We start from the raw sequence: 7,012 nt of genomic DNA, 5'->3' as shown, positions 1-7,012 counted from the left end.
TAATTATTCTCAAGATGCTCAGAAAGCTACAAGAGAACACAAATACACAATTTACACAAATCAAGAAAACAATACAAGAACAAAGTGAGAGATTCAACAAAGATAGAAAACATAAAACAGAACCAAACAGAAATTTTGGAATTGAAGCATAAAGTGGCTGAAGGGAAGAACTCAATAGACAACTTTAATAGCAAATCAATCCAGCCAAAGGAAGAATCAGTGAACTTAGAGACATTATTCAAAATTATCTAGTAACAGGAGCAAAACAAAACAAAAGAAACAAAAAAATGAAAAGGAATGAAGAAAGAAAGTAAATTTTAAATGCTTTCACCATATGAACAATAAAAATAACAAAAAAATGGTAATTCTGTGATGTGAAGATTGCGTTAACCTTCCTGTGGTAGAAATTTCACAATAAGTACATCTACCAAACATCACATTGAATACTTTAAATTTACCCAATGTTATGTGTCAACTATATCTTTTTTTTTTTTCTTAAGATTTTATTCATTCTTCATGAGAGACACACAGAGAGAGAGACAGAGACACAGGCAGAGGGAGAAGCAGGCTTCCTCCAAGGAGCCTGATGCAGGACTCTATCCCAGGTCCCCGGGATCACAACCTGAGCCAAAGGCAGACACTCCATCACTGAGCCACCCAGGTGGCCCATCTGGGTATAAAGCTGGAAAAAAGATAGACATATAAAGAAAAAATTAATGTATTTTGACTATTCAAGAATGTAAAATATATGTATATATCTCAAGTTAAAAAGACAACACAGGGAAATATTTGCAACAGATAAAATCTTATCTTAAATACGTCAAAAACTTTGACAAATCTCTAAGATGAAGATTAACACTCAAATAAGTAAATGAACAAAGAACACAAACTGGCATTTCATAAGATGTAGATAACAAATGAACATATGTAAAAAGTTGACCTCGTTACAATAAAGAAAAGAAAAATGAGAAACACTTTACATCCACAAATTTGAAAAGATACAAATAAAATTATATTACTCAGCAAATATGCAAGGAACTGGGAAAATACACCACAAATGAAAAGGTAAATTGACACAAACTTTGGCAAAATAAATGTAATATTTGAAATGTGCATTACTTTGCCATGTTGCATTCAATTTATTTAAAAATGTTAGTTTAGAGTGATGTATGGTGTATGCATGTGTGTGGGTGAGGGTTGGTTTTAACCTACCCTCTTGCCAGGGTTGGTTAACATTTGTAGTTCCCTAATCAAGAATATATATCCCAGAAGCAGGTAGTTAGCATCTAAAAGCCTCTTATCAGAAATCCACATGAGATTCAATTAACTTTATTTAAGATCAATGATAAAAGCTTTGTTAATTGGCATAATTGAAGGTAGCAATGATTATTCACTGGTGAAATGAGTGGTACTCAAGATACGGGTTTGACTAACAATATTGCAGTAAGTGTTGCTCTGCAGAGCATCATATGAGAATTTGGTGTGCCCCAGTAGCTTATATTCCTGGGAATGATGTCCTGTGCTTATGCTTATAGTTAATTCTATGAGCACCTTTTGGCGCATTTTGTTGCCTGACTACAATTAAAATGCTAACTCAATTCTGCCCTTGCAATACTGTTGCATTTGCCTCTAGTGAATCTTCCATTCAAAGTGCTGTTGAAAAGTCTGAGGACAGAGTTGGCACTTGGCTGAGCTCACAGTTTGAATGATTTTTTTTTTTTAATGTCTGCTTGGTATGTTCTTATATCTGCAGCATTTAGACTGGAGTTTTCTTTTATTATAATTTACTACATTGTTTTGAGGGTGTTGAGAATAAGATCTAGAGCTCTCACCTACCTTTAATTTTTGGAAATCATGGTTATCTACCTGAAAGAATCTAATAATTAAGAACAACAAAATCAAAATCCTTCTCACTTGGTAGTTCAAATTCCAGGAAATTGTTCTGAGGAAATAATTAAGGATGTGTGTAAAATTTAACTTCAATATATTTATCAAAGACTTATTTATCATGGCAAAACACACATGATTTAATGTTCAACAATTGGTTGAAAATTGATTAATTTGCAGTGTATTCTAAAAAGAAATATCAAACAGATTTTAAAAATTAGGGCATGGACATTAGAAACGACAAATACTCACCATTTGCTTCGACGTGGATGGAACTGGAGGGTATTATGCTGAGTGAAATAAGTCAATCGGAGAAGGACAAACATTATATGGTCTCATTTATTTGGGAATATAAATAATAGTGAAAGGGAATAAAGGGGGAAAGGAGGAAAAATAAGTGGGAAATATCAGAAAGGGAGACAGAACATGGAAGACTCCTAACTCTGGGAAACGAACTAGGGATGGTGGAAGGGGAGGAGGGCAGGTGGTGGGGGTGACTGGGTGGTGGGCACTGAGGGGGGCACTTGACGGGATGAGCACTGGGTGTTATTCTGAATGTTGGCAAATTGAACACCAATAAAAAATAAATTTATTATTAAAAAAATTAGGGCATGGAAAACTAGTGATAGGAAAAAAAACTGCAGGATAGATTGTAAATGAACGAAAATGATATTAAAACAATATATACAATACAAAAATATTTTAGAAAATATATAATTGTGCTTATATGGATATGGTCTCAGTTGTTTAGGACAAAATGAAAGATGTATGATGGGATTAACTCTAATTTCTTTGTAACTGTTTCATCTCCAAATACCAGGTTTTTTTTTTTTTAAGATTTTATTTATTTATTCATAAGAGACACAGAGAGAGAGAAAAAGAGAGAGAGAGAGAGACAGAAACAGAGACACAGGGAGAAGGAGAAGCAGGCTCCATGCAGGGAGCCTGACATAGGACTTGATCCCAAGTCTTCAGGATCACACCTTGGGCTGAAGGCGGCGCTAAACTGCTGTCTGCCCCGTACGTTCTCAAGTATCTGCGGAGACGGTTCTTCCCGCCCAGCTACTCGAAGCTCCTGTCGAAGGCACGCTCTGGCCCAGGGCACCGCCTCTGCACCCTCCTGGTGGACAGAGATCAAGTTGCGTTTTTATTAACCACCACCTGCGGATCCTGCAGTAATTGCTAACACGTGCATGGGGTCCCGACGCCTACTGGACGGGAAGGTTCCTGGAAGGGGCCCCCGTGGGCCTGCTCGGGCCCCGACGGTTCGGCCTTGAGTGAATGTACATATGTTAAAACCGGTGGCTCAGCAAACAGAGTTACAAGTGGGTCACTGTGCAAGCTTCCTATGACTTGAATTTTGTTGTCATGTGATAAAAAGTTTCTGTCCAGTTAAAAAAAAAAAAATACCAGGGTTTAAAAGAGTTGTCAAGGAACCATATGCACTGGAATCACTTGGTTTGTTTGTAAAACTCACATATCCAAGCCCTACCCCAAACTTATTAAATCAGAACATCTTGGGGTGAATTAGCTATTTATGTAACAAACTGCAACAAAACAGAGGGTCTTAAACTAAAAAACACCAATTGCTCAATTATTTTTATTTTTTGTCTGCAGTCCTCTTAGTGGGAGTGTTTCTGGCTGAGGGACTCTCTTGAAGCCAAAGTCATTGCGTTGGCTAGAGATTCAGTTATTTTAACACTTCACTGGGACTGGAGAATCTGCTACCAAGGTCACTTACATAGCCATTGGTAGACTCAATAGGTCCAAGTCTCAACTCCTTTCCATGAATTCCAGCAGGTCTTTGTTATTTGCTATGTGGGCCTTTCCATAGGCTGACTGATTCTCTTCACAATGTGGAAGATGGCAATCTGAGAGAGAGAGAGAAAGAAATCAAGATAGAAGCCACAGTCTTTATGTAACCTAATGTTGAAAGTGACATCCATCATTTTAGTAAATCAATAATAGTGAATCAATAAGTCTAGCCAATAGTTAAAAGGAAAGGAATTAAATAAGGACATGAATACCAGAAAGCATGGATTGGTAGGAGGTATCTTATAAAAATTCCTCACATGGGCTGAGAACTTTAACCTGAGTTGTTAGCAATATTTTGGTTTTTTTTGAATTGTTAACAATATTTGTAAATGATTCATATACAAGCCATTTACTTCCTAAATATATATTTTTAAGGTTTTATTTACTTATTCATGAGAGACACAGAGAGAGAGAGACAGAGACACAGGCAGAGGGAGAAGCATGTTCCATGCAGGGAGCCGGACATGGGACTCGATCCTGGGACTCCAGGATCACACCCTGGGCTGAAGGCAGGTGTTAAACTGCTGAGCCACCTGGGCTCCCCATACTTCCTAAGTATTTTTAATAGAACAAAAAAAATTTGATAGGTAGAATCTGACTGATTAATTTCAGCCCATGGATTGGTTTCCTCTGCATCTAGCCTTCTGTATAGATAATTGCCAATCTTATGTTCATCTAAGATTATCTTGTTCTGGGTCCAAGATCAGAACTTTAGTTTTGTTTATCCTTAACTTTACCTTATTTTTTGGAATTATTTTGCTTTGTGAACAATTGTTACAAAACAATTTTATTATTCTTCAAAGAATAACAAAAACAAAATTCACTTTGGAAATCAAAAAGTGGCTGCGGTCTATAATAAACAGATAAATCCTATGTGATTATAATATATAAGTTATTTGAAGAAACTGGCAGAAGACAGTCTTTGATAGTACAAAATATACCTTTTTCCTCTGAATAACATGTTTCTAAAACAATTGAGTGTAAATTGAGTATCTGTAAACTGAATTACATATGCCATACGGACTAATGTGGCTAGCATTTGAAGGGGATACTTGGTATAGTCATCTTCATTATTCACAGATTCCATATTTTCATATGTAAAATTTATTTGCAAAATTACCTACTTGCTAAGATTTATTTGTAAACCCAAAGTCAATACTTGTGGCACTTCTGCAGTCATTTGTGGACATAGGGCAGTGAAAAATTTGGGTTGCCTCCTTTCCCCCTTGAAGTATACAGGTCTACAGGGATAAGATACAAGTGGTGTTTTACACCTGAAGATGACGCTCTGCCTTCCTGTTTTATCTCTCCTGTTTTAAAGCAGCTTCTCTTTTGTAGTTCATTTGCGTCACATTTTTCAAATTTTTGTGCTTTTTATTGGTTATCATGCCATTTAAAGTAGCCCAAAGTAAAATGCTGAAGTGCTGTCTCGTGTTCCTAAGGGCAAGAAGGCCACTTTCGCTCCTAAGTTCTGTGCCTTAGAGCGAAAATACATGCTGGATAAGCTTTGTTCCAGCAGGAGTATGCTGCTGGCTGTGAGTTCAAAGTTAAATGAATCAACAATATATATTAAATAAGGTGTTGTTAAGCAGAAGTACACATAAAACGGGGTTTGGTATTGATTGGTTTATGAAAATCTTGTCACCAGAGAGTCCCAGGAACCTATTTCCCCTAGGAGCAGTCATTTTAGTAGTCACTAATTCAGTGTTCACAGAGTTTATAGAACATAACTACTGCAGACAACAACAATCAACTAAATACTTTTTCAAAGTAAGGACTACCGGAACTTTTATTTTTGCATTTTATGTAAAGAATTTAATAGGATCTGGAAAAAGTGTGGAGGGTAGCACAGGTGATTGATTCCTAATTCCACTTCATTATGCTTAAATTCAGTGGGAGTCTCACAGCCATGTTTATAAAGGAGTCTTGGCTGGGGTGTGAGGCTTCTAGTTTACTTTGTCTGTCAGTCTATGTCACAACCTTCATGGCAATTAACTGTGCTTTTGTGTGCTAATTATCATTATCACACTATGCGGCCATGATTATTCTGATGCCCTTAGTTTGAAGCTCAAGCATCAATCAGTCACCTAAAACAATTGCATAGAAGGAAACTTAGGAAGGCTGATCCAAAAGTCCTTACCTGAGCTGTTTTATTATACTGTTACAACATTGAACACAAAGCTCTTCGTGACACAATTCTTTAAAAAATAATGTTTTATGCATTTGATTAGAGTGAATTTGAAAGTAGTTTTAAAAATGGGGATAGGATAGAAGTGGTGCTTTATACTTGAAGATCTATCCAGGCACCTAATACATTAAAATAAATAAAAATTACAAAATTAAGGTGCATTTTTTTCTCATTTCTCACCCCTGCCATTGGATGACCTTATTCAAATCATTTAGAACAAAGAGGGTGGTGTTTTTGAGTTTGTTTAAATCCCACCAGAGGCCAGGGGTAAGGAGAAAACTGAATCAAATTAGATATGGTCAGAAGAGACATTTTTTTTTTCCTGTGATGCTCTTCCTCTTTCCTCCTCCTATATAAAAGCTATTCCTTACTGCCCCCCCATCACACACACACACACACACACACACACACACACACACTGCCCCAGATGTGGCAGAAAGGAATAACAAGAGCAGACAGAGAGATGCTCTATGTGGAGCTTTCAGTACTGTTGCATGCGGAGTCTAACCTGATGATGAATTCTGCCCATGTCTCCAAAAAGTCAAAAGCATTTCCAGCGTTGATTTCCCTTAAGAATTATCACACTTTGTTCAGATTGGTTTAATGAGTGTAAGAGGTGACCTTGAGTCCACATAGAGAGTCTTATATTAAAAGATCTGGAAGTAAAACCTCACATATATGTGTAAGTAATTATTTTAGGGAGTATAAGGGGGGAAGGGTATTGCAGCTCTCTGCTTAGATGCTACCTGGGCAGAAGAAATTTTCTACTGCATTATAACGATGATCTGAAAATTATATGAGCACCAATAATTCATTCATGCACTGATGTAAAGCAGGGGCACTCAGTGCAGTGGTATTGAACTTGTTGCTGGCAGCATTAATTGATTCATTTGGAACATTTCCCCCCACAGAATCCCAATGACAGCTTCCCTGAGCAAGAAACTGACACACAGCCAGGGTCCCGGATATGCAGGGACACACGTGTGAAGATGTTGTCTTCAAAATAAATCATTCTTGTCTCCTGGCAAGGGCTGGTTCTCCTAAGAACACTCTCCAATCCTGGGAGCGTCAGCGAGAGGCTTGCTTTCTTGGCAGAGGTGGCAGTTGAGCTTCATGTCTTTC

The 7,012-nt window shown here is 37.3% G+C and overlaps 1 long non-coding RNA gene across 1 annotated transcript; it reads right to left on the bottom strand.

Moving 5' to 3' along the window:
- Positions 1–2,097: 2,097 nt before the first annotated feature.
- LOC118351715 (uncharacterized) lies at positions 2,098–7,012 on the bottom strand. The gene is made up of 3 exons (XR_004807605.2): positions 6,399–7,012; positions 3,629–3,758; positions 2,098–3,007 (listed from the first exon to the last, which is right to left on the bottom strand). It is a non-coding gene; the product is annotated as an uncharacterized LOC118351715 (long non-coding RNA).

The sequence above is a fragment of the Canis lupus genome, chromosome 20, assembly GCF_003254725.2.
Source record: "Canis lupus dingo isolate Sandy chromosome 20, ASM325472v2, whole genome shotgun sequence".
In the NCBI taxonomy this organism is placed as follows: domain Eukaryota; kingdom Metazoa; phylum Chordata; class Mammalia; order Carnivora; family Canidae; genus Canis; species Canis lupus.
The sequence above is the reverse complement of the archived record's forward strand: the minus strand, read 5'-3'. Positions and strand labels throughout refer to the sequence as shown.